The sequence below is a fragment of the Lucilia sericata genome, unplaced genomic scaffold (assembly GCF_015586225.1).
Source record: "Lucilia sericata isolate MDLA Ls3-8-SP2 unplaced genomic scaffold, ASM1558622v1 Contig000345F_arrow, whole genome shotgun sequence".
NCBI lineage: Eukaryota > Metazoa > Arthropoda > Insecta > Diptera > Calliphoridae > Lucilia > Lucilia sericata.
The window spans coordinates 142,892-159,190 of record NW_023994365.1 but is presented as its reverse complement, the minus strand read 5'-3'; the positions used below and the strand labels follow the sequence as shown (position 1 = coordinate 159,190).

Below are 16,299 nucleotides of genomic sequence, written 5' to 3'. Positions count from 1 at the left end.
TGAAAGAAATTAAAATACATTCATTTTCATTTCGTACATAAATTCAGCCATTAAAAACTCGGCCAATAAAATACTCTTACCCACAAAACAAACATTTAAATGTACGTTTAAAAGCTCGTTAATCATTAAGCTGCTTACTCTTAAACAGTTAAACAAAGGTACGCCATGTATAACACTCTAACTAACAATGGGAGTTAAGTTTTTGGGTAAAACTCCTGCTGGCTCCATCAGACAGACAAAAAAACGAAAAGATCTTCCTCTTTCATTATTCACATTAAAAATGTTATTGTAATTTTTTGTTTTTTGGTATTTTACATGGTTAAATAAATGTGTTTGTTTTGAGTGCTTGGTTGTTTTTTTTTGCCCTTTTATTGCAGCAATTTAAATTGAGTGTGTGTTAAGCTGTTGTTGGTTTTAATGTTGTTGTAAATGTGTTTTTATTTTCTCTATATTTAAACACACCACATTATTTTAGAATTTATATTACAATTTTTATGATTTTGTTGTTGTTTTGCTATTTTTCCCCGAAATTTACACAAACACAGTTAGAAGAATGATGGGCTGAGTAAAAAAGAATAAACCCTTAAACAGACAGTCAGAAAAGACCATTTTATTATAATACAGACAGACTATAAACAACAACTTAATTTAAAATAATGTTAAATACAAACAAACAAACACACTCACACATACTATTTATTTACACACAATAAGATACATACATTCCAACACTTGCCATTTACCGCTAACTTGGCTTTGGTTTCTTTTTTGAAGCAGAAGAAAGAGTATGGGCAAAAGGAATTAAGCTTAAAGACTCCTCTATATTTTTCTACAGAAAAAAGGTAGAAAACCTTAAAAATGATATACATAAAGTACATAAAAGCAGGGATGGACAAATTTTCTTCCAATGATTTTCACTTAAATTTTCCTAAAAAATTAACAAATATTCTAAAAATATTTTTTCAAATCGCTTAGAAAATTTCTGAACTGCAGAGCAAAATGTAATAAAGCTCATAATTGATAATAATCATACGTCAAGGTGGACAAAATTATTTAACTAATTAATGAAACTAAAATAAAATATATATACAGACTAGACTATAGACTAGACTAGACTATAGACTAGATTAGACTAAACTAGACTAGACTAGACTATAGACTAGACTGTAGACTAGTCTATAGTCTATACTATAGACTAGACTAAAGACTAGACTATAGACTAGACTAAAGACTAGACTATAGACTAGACTATAGACTAGACTAGACTATAGACTAGACTATAGACTAGACTATAGACTAGACTATAGACTAGACTATAGACTAGACTATAGACTAGACTATAGACTAGACTATAGACTAGACTATAGACTAGACTATAGACTAGACTATAGACTAGACTATAGACTAGACTATAGACTAGACTATAGACTAGACTATAGACTAGACTATAGACTAGACTATAGACTAGACTATAGACTAGACTATAGACTAGACTATAGACTAGACTATAGACTAGACTATAGACTAGACTAGACTAGACTGACATAGACTAGACTAGACTATAGACTAGACTATAGACTAGACTATAGACTAGACTATAGACTAGACTATAGACTAGACTATAGACTAGACTATAGACTAGACTAATAGACTAATAGTCTATAGTCTAGTCTATAGTCTAGTCTATAGTCTAGTCTATAGTCTAGTCTATAGTCTAGTCTAGTCTAGTCTATAGTCTATCATAGTCTAGTCTAGTCTATAGTCTAGTCTATAGTCTAGTCTATAGTCCCTAGTCTATAGTCTAGTCTATAGTCTAGTCTATAGTCTAGTCTATAGTCTAGTCTATAGTCTAGTCTATAGTCTAGTCTATAGTCTAGTCTATGTCTAGTCTATAGTCTAGTCTATAGTCTAGTCTATGTCTAGTCTATAGTCTAGTCTATAGTCTAGTCTATAGTGCTAGCTATAGTCTATCTATAGTCTAGTCTATAGTCTAGTCTATAGTCTAGTCTATAGTCTAGTCTATAGTCTAGTATATAGTCTAGTCTATAGTCTAGTCTATAGTCTAGGCTAGTCTAGTCTATAGTCTAGTCTATAGTCTAGGCTATAGTCTAGTCTATAGTCTAGTCTATAGTCTAGGCTATAGTCTAGCCTATAGTCTAGTCTATAGTCTAGTCTATTGTCTAGTCTATAGTCTAGTCTGAAGTCTAGTCTATAGTCCAGTCTATTGTCTAGTCTATTGTCTAGTCTATAGTCTAGTCTATATAGTCTAATCTATTTTTACGTCTATAGTACAGGATTTTAAGCAAAATTTACTCTTTTCACTCGCTTTTTCTTAAATGACATTTCCTCTTCCCATCTCTGTCCCTATCCCTCTCTAGACTACTTATGTGAGTAAGCAGTAACAGTTCTTGTTGTTGCCAAAAGGTTGTTAGAGTTCATCTGGTTGAATTGTTAAGAGATTTATTTTGGAAAATTTTAATGTTATTTTCTTTGCAGTCAACCCAGGCATGGAAAAATACAATAATAAAGTTGTAGTTGTTATTTTCCCTCTTATTTTTGTTGTTGTTTTTGTCAATGATGTTCACAATAATGACAAAATTTTTTTACATTGAAACCATTAGGAAAATATATAAAAATTCAGTAGTTGAGGAGTAAATCTTGTAATTTTAGGGAACACAAAAACAGTTGGTTTGCCATATTTAAAGTGTTGTTTAAATAAAGAATAACAAAATATTATATTTGTTTAACCTATTTTAAGTTAGGGATAAAAACTTAACATTTATGAATACAAGTTTTTAGGGGAAATCTGTTATTTTCAAAGATTTAATATAAAAATACATGTTCAGGGACAGAAAATTGTAATTTGCAAACCCTCTTTTATATTAATGTAATAACTCTCCCTGTTTTTTATTATTATTATTAAATTTTTTAAACTTTCATCTCTTTAATTTAAATATTTAATAAAAATTTCAAACATTTAGTAATTTTTTTCACCATTTTTACCAACTTTATAATCTTGTCAAGCACTTAGCTTGCCGCCACTCACTCCTATGGTTTGAAAAAATAAAAATTTATAAAAATGTTGCGTTGTTTTTGGCGGGATCTCAAAAAAAAATGAAAACAAAATAATAATTCCCTTAAGAGCCCTAGAAAACCACAAAACCTGTAAAAACAAATTTACAAAACAAAATGTTAAGGGGCGGGGGAAAGTTTGCTGAAGCCAAAAGAAAAACAGTCAAGTTTAAAATACTGGAATTAAAATTGTATACAATAACAGTGTCAGGAATACATGAGTATTAAAAATTTAAATTAAAAGGTTTGTCAGAAATGACAAAAAAAAATATTTACAAAAATCCGTTTATTTAAATGCGTGGCATCAGTTTATAACTTTTAATAATATAAGGGGAGTTTTGTGTTAGGATTAGGATTTGAAAAAAGGTTTTAAGTCTGATTTTGGCAAAATTTCTTTTATCATAATATCTAATAAGAAAAAGTTATAAGTTCATTATTTAGCTTTATAAGTGCTTTAAACTATTACATTTAAAGTTTTTTTGTACATTAAGTAATTTCCGAGAATTTTAAAAAAATCTAAAATTTGACCACCATGACGTATGACTAATATTAATTATGACTATTTTCACATTTTCTTTTATAACTTCTACAATTTTTAAAGGATTTTAAAAATTCCAAAGGCTTATAAGAGAAAACATTTCAAATTTTACTGGCATTATATATATTGATAACTTTCCTTGATTATCAGTCTATTATTTTGAAAGTTAACTGTTAGTTAAGACTTTTTTTACCTTTTAAGTTTTAACTTTATAATTTCTGCTAAAATTTTTGAAAATTTTATCTGTTTATTTTCTTACTATAAAATCCCCCTTATTTCAATATCACATTGCCTACATATGCCGCTATGCTGAATTATAAATAAAAATTGTATTTATTCTCGTTAAACAAAAATATATAACATTTCCCTTAATTCCCACCAACAAATGATTTGTATTCCACCAATTTTTTCTATATGGCTTATGAAGCAATTAAGTAAAATAAACTCACTTTTAGCATCCAAATAAAAAAAGGGCACACAATGAATATGTTTCGTTTTTCGTTGTTGTCAAACTTGATCTCATTATGCAAACTGGTCTTTAGGGAGAAATTTGTTTTAAATATGAAATTTTTAAAATAAACAAAAAAAAAGTAATGGAAAATTTACGTTGTTTTTTAATAGAATAAACTGTTTTTATTTGCTTATTTTTAGAATTTTTAAAATCTTAAAAAAATTCTAAACGTTAAAGCTTTTAATGTAAAAAAAGTCATCATAAATATTAATCATACGTCCTGGTACACAAAATTTTAATATTTTATAAAATTTTTTAAAAAATAATAAAAATATTAAACCTTTATTAATCAAATATTAAAATCAATACTCTTAATTAATACTTAAATAAAGAAAATATTTAGAATATTTAAAGAAAACTAAAATTTTTCTACAAAATTTAACTAATTTTCAGTTCGTTCTTTCACTATAATAACCTTAGTTTAGTGTTATAAATCCCTTCAAGTATTCAGTAACACGTTATAAAAAATCTTGCAAATCGTTCTGTTAACTTAGGAATTATAAAGCAAAATAAAAATTTTGTCCACCTATACGTATGACTAATATTAATTATAACTATTTTCATAGATTTACCTACAACTCCTACAATTTCCAAGCGATTTTAAAATTTTTAAAACCCAACCACACAAAACTCTTTAAACTTCAAAACTATCAATTATAATGTTAAAACGATACGCTAAAAACTCTAAAAAATATATTTTTTCCTAAAATTTTCTTCTTTAAAAAATTAAAATTTTCTAATTTAATATTTTGAAAAACTACTACTGCCTTTTGTTCTCATATTTGTTAACATATTTCGTATGAATTTTTATATGAGCTTTATTTCTCCTATCATTTTTGTCTTTTTATTTCATTATTTGTTGTTTTATGAGCTGCAGACACGGTCATAATAAAAAAGTCAAAAATTTTCACAAAATGACATGCCTTTAAACAAATAAATACGCAAAACGAAGAACGAAGAATATTAAAAAATAACACAAATATGAGAGTCCAAAGCAAAAAAAGGAAGTGACCTGGTAGCAAAAAGTAACATGACATTTTCCAGTAATAACTTTTTTGAAACACAAAGATTTCATGTGGTGGTGTTTGGCACGAAAACTAAAAATAGAAATGATATTTGTCAAAAGCAAAGAGCGGAACGTGAGAGGGAAAGAAAAGGGAAAAGTCTATAGAACAATCTATAATCTACAACATAGTCAAGAGTAATATATATTCAGGTGTAGTCTATTGTCTAGTCCATTATCTAGTCTGTAGTCTTCACTATAGTGTAGTCTATAGTTTAGTCAATAGTCTAGTTTATAGTTTAGTTTATAGTCTGGTCTATAGTCTAGTCGATATTCTAGGCTATAGTCTATTCTATAGTCTACTCTCTAATCTATAATCTATTGATTAGACTCAATAGTCTAGTTTATAGTCTAGTCTGTAGTCTAATTTATATTCAAGTCTATAGTCTAGTTTCTGGTCTAGTCTATTGTCTAGTCTCCAGTCTAGTCTCTAGTCTAGTCTATTATCTAGTCTATAGTCTAATCTATTGTACATTCTATGGTAATTTCTATACTTTAATATATAGTGTACACTATAGTCTAGTTTATGGGTAGCCATTAGTATAGTCTTTCGTCTAGACTTTAGTCTAGTCTTTAGTACAGTATTTAGTCTTGTTCATAGTCTAGTCTATAATCAATTAGAAAGTCTGCTCTATTGTGTGGTCTATAGACTCGCTTATAGTCTAGTTTTTAGTTTAGTTTAAAGTCTTGTAGAAAGTCCAGTCTATAGTTCAGTCTATGGACTAGTCTAGTCTATAGTCTAGTCTATAGTCTAGTCTATAGTCTAGTCTATAGTCTAGTCTATAGTCTAGTCTATAGTATAGTCTAGTCTAGTCTATAGTCTAGTCTATAGTCTAGTCTATAGTCTAGTCTATAGTCTAGTCTATAGTCTAGTCTAGTCTATAGTCTAGTCTAGTCTATAGTCTAGTCTAGTCTATAGTCTAGTCTATAGTCTAGTCTATAGTCTAGTCTATAGTCTAGTCTATAGTCTAGTCTATAGTCTAGTCTATAGTCTAGTCTATAGTCTAGTCTATAGTCTAGTCTATAGTCTAGTCTATAGTCTAGTCTATAGTCTAGTCTATAGTCTAGTCTATAGTCTAGTCTATAGTCTAGTCTATAGTCTAGTCTATAGTCTAGTCTATAGTCTAGTCTATAGTCTAGTCTATAGTCTAGTCTATAGTCTAGTCTATAGTCTAGTCTATAGTCTAGTCTATAGTCTAGTCTATAGTCTAGTCTATAGTCTAGTCTATAGTCTAGTCTATAGTCTAGTCTATAGTCTAGTCTATAGTCTAGTCTATAGTCTAGTCTATAGTCTAGTCTATAGTCTAGTCTATAGTCTAGTCTATAGTCTATAGTCTATAGTCTAGTCTATAGTCTAGTCCTATAGTCTAGTCTATAGTCTAGTCTAGTCTAGTCTATAGTCTAGTCTATAGTCTAGTCTATAGTCTAGTCTATAGTCTAGTCTAGTCTATAGTCTAGTCTATAGTCTAGTCCTATAGTCTAGTCTATAGTCTAGTCTATAGTCTAGTCTATAGTCTAGTCTATAGTCTAGTCTATAGTCTAGTCTATAGTCTAGTCTATAGTCTAGTCTATAGTCTAGTCTATAGTCTATTCTATAGTCTAGTCTATAGTCTAGTCTATAGTCTAGTCTATAGTCTAGTCTATAGTCTAGTCTATAGTCTAGTCTAGTCTATAGTCTAGTCTATAGTCTAGTCTATAGTCTAGTCAATAGTCTAGTCTATAGTCTAGTCTATAGTCTAGTCATAGTCTAGTCTATAGTCTAGTCTATAGTCTGGTCTATAGTTTAGTCTATAGTCTAGTCTAGTCTAGTCTATAGTCTAGTCTATAGTTTAGTCTATAGTTTAGTCTATAGTCTACTCTATAGTCTAGTCTATAGTCTAGTCTATATCCAGGTCTATAGTCTATTCTATAGTTTAGTCTATATTCTAGTCTATAGTTTAGTCTATAATCTAGTCTATAGTCTAATCTATAGTCTAGTCTATAGTCTAGTATATAGTCTAGTCTATAGTCTAGTCCATAGTCTAGTCTATAGTCTAGTCTATAGTCTAGTCTATAGTCTAGTCTATAGTCTAGTATAGTCTAGTCTATAGTCTAGTCTATAGTCTAGTCTATAGTCTAGTCTACAGTCTAGTCTACAGTCTAGTCTATAGTCTAGTCTATAGTCTAGTCTATAGTCTAGTCTATAGTCTAGTCTATAGTCTAGTCTATAGTCTAGTCTATAGTCTAGTCTATAGTCTAGTCTATAGTCTAGTCTATAGTCTAGTCTATAGTCTAGTCTATAGTCTAGTCTAGTCTATAGTCTAGTCTATAGTCTAGTCTATAGTCTAGTCAATAGTCTAGTCTATAGTCTAGTCTATAGTCTGGTCTATAGTTTAGTCTATAGTCTAGTCTAGTCTAGTCTATAGTCTAGTCTATAGTTTAGTCTATAGTATAGTCTATAGTCTACTCTATAGTCTAGTCTATAGTCTAGTCTATATCCAAGTCTATAGTCTATTCTATAGTTTAGTCTATATTCTAGTCTATAGTCTAGTCTATAGTCTAGTCTATAGTCTAGTCTATAGTTTAGTCTATAGTTTAGTCTATAGTCTAGTCTATAGTTTAGTCTATAGTCTAGTCTATAGTCTAGTCTATAGTCTAGTCTATAGTCTAGTCTATAGTCTAGTCTATAGTCTAGTCTATAGTCTAGTCTATAGTCTAGTCTATAGTCTAGTCTATAGTCTAGTCTATAGTCTAGTCTATAGTCTAGTCTATAGTCTAGTCTATAGTCTAGTCTATAGTCTAGTCTATAGTCTAGTCTATAGTCTAGTCTATAGTCTAGTCTATAGTCTAGTCTATAGTCTAGTCTATAGTCTAGTCTATAGTCTAGTCTATAGTCTAGTCTATAGTCTAGTCTATAGTCTAGTCTATAGTCTAGTCTATAGTCTAGTCTATAGTCTAGTCTATAGTCTAGTCTATAGTCTAGTCTATAGTCTAGTCTATAGTCTAGTCTATAGTCTAGTCTATAGTCTAGTCTATAGTCTAGTCTATAGTCTAGTCTATAGTCTTGTCTAGTCTATAGTCTAGTCTATAGTCTAGTCTAGTCTAGTAGTCTAGTCTATAGTCTAGTCTATAGTCTAGTCTATAGTCTAGTCTATAGTCTAGTCTATAGTCTAGTCTATAGTCTAGTCTATAGTCTAGTCTATAGTCTAGTCTATAGTCTAGTCTATAGTCTAGTCTATAGTCTAGTCTATAGTCTAGTCTATAGTCTAGTCTATAGTCTAGTCTATAGTCTAGTCTATAGTCTAGTCTATAGTCTAGTCTATAGTCTAGTCTATAGTCTAGTCTATAGTCTAGTCCAGCGGTTCCCACAGATTTTTACTTCGCGGACCCCTTGAAGAACTTATTTAATTTCGAGGACCCCCATACATATTTTTTTTCCCGTACATTGAGAATATATAATATTTCAGATAGGTTTTCAATTGCATGTTTTGAAGATAGAATGACTTCTTTGTTGATATGTTAACATGATGTTTAATTTTATGATCGTGAGATCTTTCATGTTCATTTTTCTTCAAGGTAGCAAAAAGGTTTCTTTATCAAATATTGTCACATGTGCTTAAGGAGTCACGTTTCAAAAATTTGTTGCGATTGCAAAGGGTGAACTGAGTAAGTGAGTAAGTTTTCGGGAAAATAATATAAGAAAGTTGGACTTCTTCTATGTTGTTGCGGAATGCGTTATCCGCATAATATATGATTTGAACTCTTTGTTAAAGTACTGTGAATTTGGAACTTAAATTTGAATTTTAAAATACCAACGAATGATTTTACTTCATGGCTTTTGGCTACATATTTACGCGAAACGCTATGGATTTTCTGATGTTAATTTAATAATATGTATTGGTCGACAAAATCAAGTTAAAATCTGTGTATCACGTCGGATTGGAATATTTATAAAGAGATGGATAAAGAGTCACCTCTATTTTGGAAATATATAATTTTAGTCCTTTCAAACGAGAACACTTTTGCTTACAATTTGATAAACTTAAATCTGTAATAAGCTTGTCTTTGAATTGAACTTCATACTCCGGAATACCAGTTTTTTATTCATGTTTATTCATGGTTTTTTTCGTTCGTCTTCGCGGACCCCCTAGGATTTTACTACGGACCACTAGGGGTCCGCGGACCCCCATTTGGGAACCGTTGGTCTAGTCTATAGTCTAGTCTATAGTCTAGTCTATAGTCTAGTCTATAGTCTATTCTATAGTCTTGTCTATAGTCTAGTCTATAGTCTAGTCTATAGTCTAGTCTATAGTCTAGTCTATAGTCTAGTCTATAGTCTAGTCTATAGTCTAGTCTATAGTCTAGTCTATAGTCTTGTCGATAGTCTAGTCGATAGTCTAGTCTATAGTCTAGTCTATAGTCTAGTCTATAGTCTAGTCTATAGTCTAGTCTAGTCTATAGTCTAGTCTATAGTCTGTTCTATAGTCTAGTCTATAGTCTAGTCGATAGTCTAGTCGATATTCTAGTCTATAGTCTGTTCTATAGTCTAGCCTATAGTCTAGTCGATAGTCTAGTCGATAGTCTAGTCTATAGTCTAATCTGTAGTGTATAATCTAGTCTAGAGTCTAGTCTATAGCCTAGCCTGTAGTCTAGTATATAGTCCATTCTATAGTCTAGTTTAGAGTATATTTTATAGTAGTCTGTAGTCCATTCTACATTCTAGTCTATAGTATTGCCTCTAGTCTAGCCTACTCTATAGTGTCTAGTTTATAGTCAAGGCTTTAGTCTAGCCTTTAGTCCAGTCTTTTGTCTAGTCTTTAGTCTAATCTATAGCCTAGTTTATAGTCCATTTTATGTTAATTTCTATAGTCTAGTCTATATTCTACTCCGTAGTCTAGTCTATAATCTAGTCGAAAGTCTAGTCTATGGTCAAGTCTATAGTCGATAGTCTAGTCTATAGTCTTGTCTATAGTTTAGTCAATTACCTATATTATATTGTCTATAGAAACTAGACTATATTCTATAGTCTAATCTATAGTCTTGTTTATAGTTTAGTCAATTACCTATATTATATTGTCTATAGAAACTAGACTATATTCTATAGTCTATTCTATGGTCTAATCTTTAGTAGACTAGACTATATTCTAGACTATAATCAAGTCTATTTTATGGTCTCGTCAATTGTATAGTTTCTAGTCTAATTTATAGCATAGTGTAGGCTATTAATTTGCATTTTTTTATTAAAATTTTTAATTTAAAAAAATGTTCACTAAAATTCATATTTTTCTTTCATTACAGGTATGCTATCGTTGTATATGTCGTATATTAATAAATAACTAGTAAGTATAAAACTTTTGTATAATTAATAATATATTTTGATTGTATAAAAATGGTATAAAAGGTATATTTTATTTTATTAAGATATTTTTCAATGAAAAATCTCGCCCCCTTAACTTAACGTCCCTGCATTTTTTGGCCAGTTTTTAGCCAAAATTGTAAAAAAATATACAAAAGAGTATAAAAATGCCAACAATATGTTGCATGACAAGTTCTTAGCAAGTTGGCAGCCAACACACTCATGCAGTTTATACTTTTGTTGGTGTAAAGTTAGCATGTGTAGGAGCTGAAGTTGCTGCCACCAAAGACATGTTATATTGCTGGATTTGCAGCACATACTATTCATAGGATTTTTTTTGTACAGTTTTTTGTTTATTATTATTCTTATAAAACTCTTTCGCTTCTTTTTTTTTTTTTTGACTTTATTAAGTGTCCCATATAATGCCTCAGCTTTAGTAAGAAAAAATCCCACGAAACAGGTTTCGTTTCCAGTTTATTTAACATTTTTTCGAACGAATTGTTTTTGGCGCCGTAGAGTACTTTTTTTGTATATACAACAAAAAGAAAGTTAAATAAAGAAATTCTTGGCACGATACGCTTAGGGAGCCATATATACAGAGACATTTTAAATAATACTTTTTTAAGGAGTAGAAATTAAGAACTGTGTATTTTATTTATTAACAAAGATAATAAAATGACTTACCTAGACAAAATTCTAAAGGAATCTGAAAAATAAACAAACAAAAAATTTGTTAAAAAAAATGTTTAATACAACTTTAGGCTAAATTGATTCGTATTAACTTAAAAAATATATGAAAAATTATTTACTTATTTTAAGCTTCTTGAAGTTTTAATTGAAATAATCAAAGATTTTTTGCAATCGCTAGAAAACTATAGCAACCACCGCATAATTTAGCAAAAAAGTCATAATTAATATTAATCATACGCCTAAGTGGACAAAATTTATATTTTTTAAAATTCTCTAAAATTAAAATAAATATTAAAAAATTTAATATTCCAAATCAATAACTATTTAACAAAATTCAAAATTTTGCCACAAATATTCCAAACATTTTCTATTGTATAACAAAAAATTACATAATTTTAAATTTTCCTAAATTTTATTTAATAAATTTTTGAAATTTTAAATAAATTTTTATTTAAAATTTTTCGCCACTAAATTAAATATTAATAAACTGTAAATTATATAAAATTTAACATTCTTAACTCCTTTATATTCAATTCATTACCACTAATTACTATTAAATTAAACAAAAACCCAAGTGTTTTAAATTAAAAATCAAAAACACCTTCACAATAAATATTTGTTTATTTGTTCGTCTGTTTGTTTATTTACATTAATTAATTTGTTTGTATTTATTATCACATTGTTAAATTATCTATTTTGCATAAATTTGTAAAATAAATAAAATTAAATGGGAATTAAATGTAATAACAACACAAAATATCTTTGCAAAAATATTTATTACAAAAATATTTGTTGTATTAAGTTGTGAAATAAATTTGTACAATAAATAGTTTTGCTTTAATTAATGTAATTGATATAAAACATTAATCAAATTTTTAAAATTTACTGGCAGACAGTATTAGTATTGTATAATTTATAAATATGTCAAGGATAATTTAAAGAGTTTAGCTAATTAAACTAGAGTTAAATTTAACTGTAGACTAGACGGAATAGTTCAAAGAGTGGACTATAAACTGGTTCATAACTACACCATACTATGAAGTAGACAACAGAACAGACTACTCAATAGGCTATGACAAAACTATGACTTGACTATGACTAGACTATGACTAGACTATGACTTGACTATGACTAGACTATGACTAGACTATGACTAGACTATGACTAGACTATGACTAGACTATGACTAGACTATGACTAGACTATGACTAGACTATGACTAGACTATGACTAGACTATGACTAGACTATGACTAGACTATGACTAGACTATGACTAGACTATGACTAGACTATGACTAGACTATGACTGGACTATGACTGGACTATGACTAGACTAGGACTAGACTATGACTAGACTATGACTAGACTATGACTAGACTATGACTAGACTATGACTAGACTATGACTAGACTATGACTAGACTATGACTAGACTATGACTAGACTATGACTAGACTATGACTAGACTATGACTAGACTATGACTAGACTATGACTAGACTATGACTAGACTATGACTAGACTATGACTAGACTATGACTAGACTATGACAAGACTATGACTAGACTATGACTAGACTATGACTAGACTATGACTAGACTATGACTAGACTATGACTAGACTATGACTAGACTATGACTAGACTATGACTAGACTATGACTAGACTATGACTAGACTATGACTAGACTATGACTAGACTATGACTAGACTATGACTAGACTATGACTAGACTATGACTAGACTATGACTAGACTATGACTAGACTATGACTAGACTATGACTAGACTATGACTAGACTATGACTAGACTATGACTAGACTATGACTAGACTATGACTAGACTATGACTAGACTATGACTAGACTATGACTAGACTATGACTAGACTATGACTAGACTATGACTATGACTAGACTATGACTACTATGACTAGACTATAGACTAGACTATAGACTAGACTATAGACTAGACTATAGACTAGACTATAGACTAGACTATAGACTAGACTATAGACTAGACTATGACTAGACTATGACTAGACTATGACTAGACTATGACTAGACTATGACTAGACTATGACTAGACTATGACTAGACTATGACTAGACTATAGACTAGACTATAGACTAGACTATAGACTAGACTATAGACTAGACTATAGACTAGACTATAGACTAGACTATAGACTAGACTATAGACTAGACTATAGACTAGACTATAGACTAGACTATAGACTAGACTATAGACTAGACTATAGACTAGACTATAGACTAGACTATAGACTAGACTATAGACTAGACTATAGACTAGACTATAGACTAGACTATAGACTAGACTATAGACTAGACTATGACTAGACTATGACTAGACTATGACTAGACTATGACTAGACTATGACTAGACTATGACTAGACTATGACTAGACTATAGACTAGACTATAGACTAGACTATGACTAGACTATAGACTAGACTATGACTAGACTATGACTAGACTATAGACTAGACTATAGACTAGACTATAGACTAGACTATAGACTAGACTATAGACTAGACTATAGACTAGACTATAGACTAGACTATAGACTAGACTATAGGACTAGACTATAGACTAGACTATAGACTAGACTATAGACTAGACTATAGACTAGACTATAGACTAGACTATAGACTAGACTATAGACTAGACTATAGACTAGACTATAGACTAGACTATAGACTAGACTATAGACTAGACTATAGACTAGACTATAGACTAGACTATAGACTAGACTATAGACTAGACTATAGACTAGACTATAGACTAGACTATAGACTAGACTATAGACTAGACTATAGACTAGACTATAGACTAGACTATAGACTAGACTATAGACTAGACTATAGACTAGACTATAGACTAGACTATAGACTAGACTATAGACTAGACTATAGACTAGACTATAGACTAGACTTACTGACTAGACTAGACTATAGACTAGACGAATAGACTAGACTATAGACTAGACTATAGACTAGACTATAGCTACTAGACTAGACTATAGACCGAGACTATAGACCAGACTATAGACTAGACTATAGACTAGACTATAGACCAGACTATAGACTAGACTATAGACGAGACTATAGACTAGACCTATAGACTAGACTACTATAGACTAGACTATAGACTAGACTATAGCTAGACTATAGACTAGACTATAGACTAGACTATAGACTAGACTATAGACTAGACTATAGACTAGACTATGACTAGACTATAGACTAGACTATAGACTAGACTATAGACTAGACTATAGACTAGACTATAGACTAGACATAGACTAGACTATAGACTAGACTATAGACTAGACTATAGACTATAGACTATAGACTATAGACTATAGACTAGACTATAGACTAGACTATAGACTAGACTAGACTAGACTATAGACTAGACTATAGACTAGACTATAGACTAGACTATAGACTAGACTATAGACTAGACTACAGACTAGACTATAGACTAGACTATAGACTAGACTATAGACTAGACTACACTAGACTAGACTATAGACTAGACTATAGACTAGACTATAGACTAGACTATAGATTAGACTATAGACTAAACTATAGACTAGACTATAGACTAGACCATAGACTAGACTATAGACTAGACTATAGACTAGACTATAGACTAGACTATAGACTAGACTCTAGACTAGACTATAGACTAGACTACTCTAGACTAGACTATAGACTAGACTATAGACTAGACTATAGACTAGACTATAGACTAGACTATAGACTAGACTATAGACTAGACTATAGACTAGACTATAGACTAGACTATAGACTAGACTATAGACTAGACTATAGACTAGACTATAGACTAGACTCTAGACTAGACTCTAGACTAGAATATAAACTAGACTACTTAGACTAGACTATAGGACTAGACTACTATAGACTAGACTATAGACTAGACTACTATAGACTAGACTATAGACTAGACTATAGACTAGACTATAGACTACTAAGACCTAGACTAGACTAGACTAGACTAGACTATAGAACTAGACTATAGACTAGACTATAGACTAGACTAGACTAGACTATAGACTAGACTATAGACTAGACTATAGACTAGACTATAGACTAGACTATAGACTAGACTATAGACTAGACTATAGACTAGACTATAGACTAGACTATAGACTAGACTATAGACTAGACTATAGACTAGACTATAGACTAGACTATAGACTAGACTATAGACTAGACTATAGACTAGGACTATAGACTAGACTATAGACTAGACTATAGACTAGACTATAGACTAGACTATAGACTAGACTATAGACTAGACTATAGACTAGCCTATAGACTAGACTATAGACTAGACTATAGACTAGACTATAGACTAGACTATAGACTAGACTATAGACTAGACTATAGACTAGACTATAGACTAGACTATAGACTAGACTATAGACTAGACTATAGACTAGACTATAGACTAGACTATAGACTAGACTATAGACTAGACTATAGACTAGACTATAGACTAGACTATAGACTAGACTATAGACTAGACTATAGACTAGACTATAGACTAGACTATAGACTAGCTAGACTAGACTATAGACTAGACTATAGACTAGACTATAGACTAGACTATAGACTAGACTATAGACTAGACTATAGACTAGACTATAGACTAGACTCTAGATTAGACTATAGACTAGACTATAGACTAGACTATAGACTAGACCATAGACTAGACTATAGACTAGACTATAGACTAGACTATAGACTAGACTATAGACTAGACTATAGACTAGACTCTAGACTAGACTATAGACTAGACTATAGACTAGACTATAAACTAGACTACTTTAGACTAGACTATAGACTAGACTACTATAGACTAGACTACTATAGACTAGACTATAGACTATAGACTAGACTATAGACTAGACTATAGACTAGACTATAGACTAGACTACTATAGACTAGACTATAGACTAGACTATAGACTAGACTATAGACTAGACTATAGACTAGACTATAGACTAGACTATAGACTAGACTATAGACTAGACTATAGACTAGA

At 30.3% G+C, this 16,299-nt stretch overlaps 1 protein-coding gene across 3 annotated transcripts in view; it reads left to right on the top strand.

The window, feature by feature from the left end:
* LOC119603888 (leucine-rich repeat-containing protein 15) overlaps positions 1 to 16,299 on the top strand; it is a 163,783-nt gene that overhangs the window by 55,219 nt on the left and 92,265 nt on the right. For 2 of the 3 annotated variants that reach the window (XM_037956174.1, XM_037956173.1), the window contains one exon: positions 10,462 to 10,502. The exons of the other annotated variant lie outside the window; for it this stretch is intronic. The gene's annotated coding sequence lies outside the window, so the exon portion shown is untranslated. The remainder of the gene's footprint in view (positions 1 to 10,461; positions 10,503 to 16,299) is intronic. 3 annotated transcript variants of the gene reach the window in all.